The sequence below is a fragment of the Globicephala melas genome, chromosome 1 (genome assembly GCF_963455315.2).
Source record: "Globicephala melas chromosome 1, mGloMel1.2, whole genome shotgun sequence".
Taxonomy (NCBI): Eukaryota; Metazoa; Chordata; class Mammalia; order Artiodactyla; family Delphinidae; genus Globicephala; species Globicephala melas.
In genome coordinates this window covers 166,060,642-166,066,138 of record NC_083314.1, presented here as the reverse complement: position 1 = coordinate 166,066,138, position 5,497 = coordinate 166,060,642, and the positions used below count along the sequence as shown (strand labels likewise).

Sequence of the window (5,497 nt, the reverse complement as noted above, 5' to 3'; positions counted from 1 at the left end):
TTCTGCAATCCCTGAACTTCCCCATGATCCGGTAACTGAAGAATTAATGTCAGAACCAGCAGGGGACTTCCAGGACACTCCCTCTTACTGTTCTGAGGGTCAATGACAAAGCAAGGCCAGTTGTTAAATATTTTCAATGTCATTCCAGTACTCATACTATGGTTTGAACCCCTCTATTCAACTGGGTCCAAACATCTACTCCTGGACTATTCTGGAGTTACTGAGACAATATGTTCTTTTGATGGTGTTGTTGAAACCAGTAGAAGTCAAGGTTTCTGTCACTTGATAACCCAAAGAGACGCCACACTTTTCCAACCGCTCTCCACTCCCTGCCGTGCGCTGCTGCCCTGAGCTCTGGGCTCCTACTAAGCTAGCGCCTCCCTCTCCTTCCCATCATGATCATCTACCGGGACCTCATCAACCATGATGAGATGATCTCTGATATCTACAAGATCCGGGAGGTCACGGGGGTGGGGTGGGGGGCTGTATCTGCAGGTGGAGGGGAAGATAGTAGGACAGAGGGTAACACTGATGACTTGCTCATTGGTGGAAATGCCTCCGCTGAAGGCCGGGAGGGCGAAGGTACCGAAAGCACAGTAATCACTGGTGTGGGTATTGTTATGAACCGTCACTTGCAGGAAACCAGCTTCACAAGAGAAGCCTACAAAAAGTACATCAGGGACTTCCCTGGTGGGTCAGTGGTTAAGAATCCACCTGCCGATGCTAGGGACAGGGGTTCGAGCACTGGACCGGGAAGATCCCACATGCCACTGAGCAACTAAGCCCGTGCGCCACAACTACTGAGCCTGCACTCTAGAGCCCACAAGCCACAACTACTGAAGCCCGCGCACCTAGAGCCCGTGCTCCACAACAAGAGAGGCCACCGCAATGAGAAGCCCACGCAACACAACGAAGAGTAGCCCCCGCTCGCCTCAACTAGAGAAAGCCCACGCACAGCAACGAAGACCCAATGCAGCCAAAAATAAATTAATAAATTTATTTTTTTAAAAAAATGTACATCAAAATTATATGAAGTCAATCAAAGGAAAACTTGAAGAACAGAGATCAGAAAGAGTAAAACCTTTACGACAGGGGCTGCAGAACAAATCAAACACATCCTTGCTAATTTCAAAAACGATCAGTTCTTTACTGGTGAAAACGTAAGTCCAGATGGCATGGCTGCTCTGCTGGACTACCGTGAGGATGGTGTGACCCCATGTATGATTTTCTTTAGGGAAGGCTTAGGGATGGAAAAATGTGAACAGATTTGGCTGTTACTTCAGATCTATCACCTATCGTCATAACTGGCTGGCTGCTGCCTTTCATCCACACAACACCAGGACTTAGACAAATGGGACTGATGTCACCTTGAACTCTTCATTTATTTTGACATTGTTTTATTTGGAGTAGAGGCATTGTTTTTGAGGAAGAAAACCACAAAACATGTCATGTAGGTTGTCTAAAACACGAAATGCATTTAAACTAAACAAAAAACAAACAATAAAAGAGACCCCACAAACACCAGGAGATGTGAGGTCACAGAAGCCAGGTGATAAGAGTTTTAAGAAGAAAGGAATGGTTAACAGAGTCAAATGCTGCTGAGAAGTGGAAACACTGAAACCTCATAAACGTGTAAACCATTTGAGCCCAGGGCAAGTGCTCCCAGAGGTGGTTCCTCTCCCCTCTAGTCTCCTACAGCTCCATGCAGAAATATTCATATAGGTTAGATTTAGCTGCATGTAACAGGAAATCCAAAACAGCAGAGACTTAAACAAGAGAGAATTTTGTTTCTCTCTCAAATAGAAGTGGCCCAGAAGTAGGCAACAGAGGGCGGGGATGGTACGCCACCAGTATCACGGGCCCAGGCTCCTTGTATCATTCTCTTCTACCATCACGGCAAAGAACTTCCATTTTCAAGGTCACTTCAAGGCCAAAGACAGCCGTTGGAGTACCAAATTCCAGGTGAGAAGAGAAAGGAGGCACAGGCAGAAGAGGCTCACTTAGCTGAGTCAACTCCCTTGAAGTAACATTTCCAGAAGTCCTATCAGCTCTTTCACTTACATCTCTAAAGTAAGTCAGAAAGAGAAAGACAAGTATCGTATAATATTACTTATATGTGGAATCTAGAAAAATGGTACAGATGAACTTATTTGCAAAGCAGAAATAGAGTCACAGATGTAGAAAACAAACTTATGGTTACCAAGGGGGGAAGGAGGGGTGCGATGAACTGGGAGACTGAGACTGACATATACACAGTACTATATATAACATAGATAACTAATGAGAACCTACTGTATAGAATACTGTGTATACTGCACAGGGAAGTCTACTCAACACTCTGTAGTGACCTAAATGGGAAGGAAATCTAAAAAACAGTGGATATATGTATATGTATAACTGACTCACTTTGCTATACGGCAGAAACTGACACAACATTGTAAAGCAAGTACACTCCATAAAAACCTTTTACTTACATCTCATTAGCTGGAACTTAGTCACAAGGCTGGCTCCCCGAGGCTGTAAGGAAGTATAGTCTTTAAGCTGGATGCATTGTTACTGCCAATAACATAAGGGTTCTGGGACTTCCCTGGTGGTACAGTGGTTAAGAATCTGTCTGCCAATGCAGGGGACACGCGTTCGAGCCCTGGTCCGGGAAGATCCCACATGCAGCAGAGCAACTAAGCCCGTGCTCCACCACTACTGAGCCTGCGCTCCAAAGCCCGCGCGCCACACCACTGAGCCCACGTGCCACAACTACTGAAGCCCGTGCGCCTAGAGCCACCACACCGCAACGAAGAGTAGCCCCTGCTCGCCACAACTAGAGAAAGCATGCACGGCACCGAAGACCCAATGCAGCCAAAAATAAATAAATTTACTTTTTAAAAATAGGGGTTCTGTTTTGGAGTAGGGAGAGAATAGATATTAGGTAACCGGCAATATTGCCGCAATTAACTGCTCACATTCGATGGCCCATGTAATGGTCCTTGACAGGTTACAAAATGGTTTTGTCTCCATTGCCTCCCCCTCACCTTCTAACACATCGCTGCAGTAGTTGTCATCACCCCCATTTTTACAATTGGAGAAAATGAGGCTCAGAGATAGGCATTCAGTTACCTAAGGCCAAACAACTAGTGATGACAGAAGTGGGAGACAAATCTAGATCTAACTCCAAGGCCAGGGTTCTTCCGCATTCCCCATCTTGCCTTCCTGAACAATTTTTGGCTGCTGCTGTAATTAGAATTCATTCGTTGTGAAACATCCATGATGTTGCAGGCCGTGAGATCAAGTATTGCTATAAACAATGAAACAATGAACTGCAGAGAGCAATGACCATCTCCTCCGTTTCTAGTCTCCCCCTCCCTCTCCCTAGTGCCCACAGGGTACATAATAAGCCAGGGCACTATAAGTTACTGCCCTCCCTGGACAATGCCCAGCCTGGGGCAACATCAGTGCCGGCTGAGGAGATACGGTAGGGGTATCAGCAGATAATCTGAGGAGAAATGGGCTTCCTGTCATCCAAGAACAACCGATTTGCATTCCAAGTGTCAAATCATCCTCTCCCTAGGAAAGAGAAAAGAACCAACATTTACTATATCCATTTTACAAATAAGGAAACCAAGGCTGGGGAGGTGAAGTGATTCACCCAGGATTGCACAGCCAGTGACGGAGCTGAGATTCAAAAGATTTGTAGCATTTGCTAATTTCTGTGGTGTAAATACTCAGTCAAGCTACCAACATGACATCTCTGAACACAGAGTTGGGAAGAGATGCTCACAGTAGACCCTCACAAGCCAGGATGACCCAGCTCTAGCACCACTGAATAGCAGACATAACATACTATTGCATTTTTAACACATCTGCCACTTGCTGGAGTGTGAAGGCAGAGACTTTATCTTTTTCTGTCCCCACAGCACATGGCAGAGTGCTACCTATGATGGGCAATCATTAAACATTGGGAAATGAAAGAAGGAAACCCATTCTCTTTTTTTAAAACTAATTTTTATTGGAGTATAGTTGATTTACACTGTGGTGTTAGTTTCTGCTGTGCAGCAAAGTGAATCAGTTATCCATATACATATATCCACTCTTTTTTAGATTCTAGTCCCATATAAGTCATTACAGAGTACTGAGTAGAGTTCCCTGTGCTATACAGTAGGTTCTCATTAGTTATCTATTTTATTTATAGTAGCCTGTATATATCAAACCCAATCTCCCAATTTATCCCTCCCACCCCCCTTCCCCCACTTGGTAACCATAAGTTTGTTTTCTACATCTGTGACCCTACTTCTGTTTTGTAAATAGGTTCATTTGTGGCATTTTTTTAGATTCCACATATAAATGGTATCATATGATATTTATCTTTCTCTGACTTACTTCACTCAGTCTGACAATCTCTAGGTCTATCCATGTGGCTGCAGATGGCATCATTTCATGCTTTTTTGTGGCTGAGTACTATTCCATTGTGTATATACATATATATATGCCCACACCCATTTTCTTTTCATGAGGCCATGCTGCCTCAGACAGCCACATGTACCAAAAATATTACATAAGTATAGAATTTTACTGACTAAGCTCTTTCACACACAGTAACTCAGGCAGAGTTTGTTGACTCCATGGCAGGCAACCCCACCTTGAACATGCTGGACCCACTGTAAGAACAGCTCCTTTGGAAGTCTGAATTTCTCTCCCCTTACCTCACTTCTTCCTACCCCATCCTCCCCCCACTTTTTTCCAACTTTTGTGTGTGTGTGTTAACATAAAATTGACTATTGTAGCCATTTTTTTGGGTCATTTTGTAATTTGATTTATTAAGTTTTGCAAAGGAATTTTATTGCTTTTTATGGAAATTTAATCTTGATCTTCATACCTAGAATCTATTATAATTTTTAATACTTTTAAAATTATTAATATTAGTTTACTCAATCCTTCACTTTATTTCCTGCTGTTTTGCTGCTCGGACGTTTTAGACTTTTAAATTATTTTAGATAGCTCTTCTTCTCACTCCCAGAGGAAAATGACCTGCTCTTGTAATAATCCTCTGGCATTATTCTGATTTCTTTGAACTCAATAAGGGGTCTATTCAAAGGAAATTGAAGTCCTGACATTGAATTCTAAAACAATTCTCCCTTTGACACTTTATCCAATTCTTTTTTTTAAATTTTATTTTATTTATTTTTTTATACAGCAGGTCCTTATTAGTCATCAGTTTCATACACATCAGTGTATACATGTCAATCCCAATCACCCAATTCATCACACCAACCCCTCCCCCACCGCCACTTTACATCCTTGGTGTCCATATGTTTGTTGTCTATATCTGTGTCTCAATTTCTGCCCTGCAAACAGGTTCATTTTTCTAGGTTCCACATACATGCGTTAATATACGATATTTATTTTTCTCTTTCTGACTTACTTCACTCTGAATGACAGTCTCTAGATCCATACACGTTTCTACAAATGACCCAATTTTGTTCCTTTTTGTGGCTGAGTAATA

The 5,497-nt window shown here is 42.8% G+C and overlaps 1 pseudogene; it reads left to right on the top strand.

Annotated features, from left to right (window-relative positions):
- Positions 1–395: 395 nt before the first annotated feature.
- Positions 396–1,304, top strand: LOC115866966 (translationally-controlled tumor protein pseudogene; annotated as a pseudogene).
- The last annotated feature ends 4,193 nt before the right edge of the window (positions 1,305–5,497 follow it).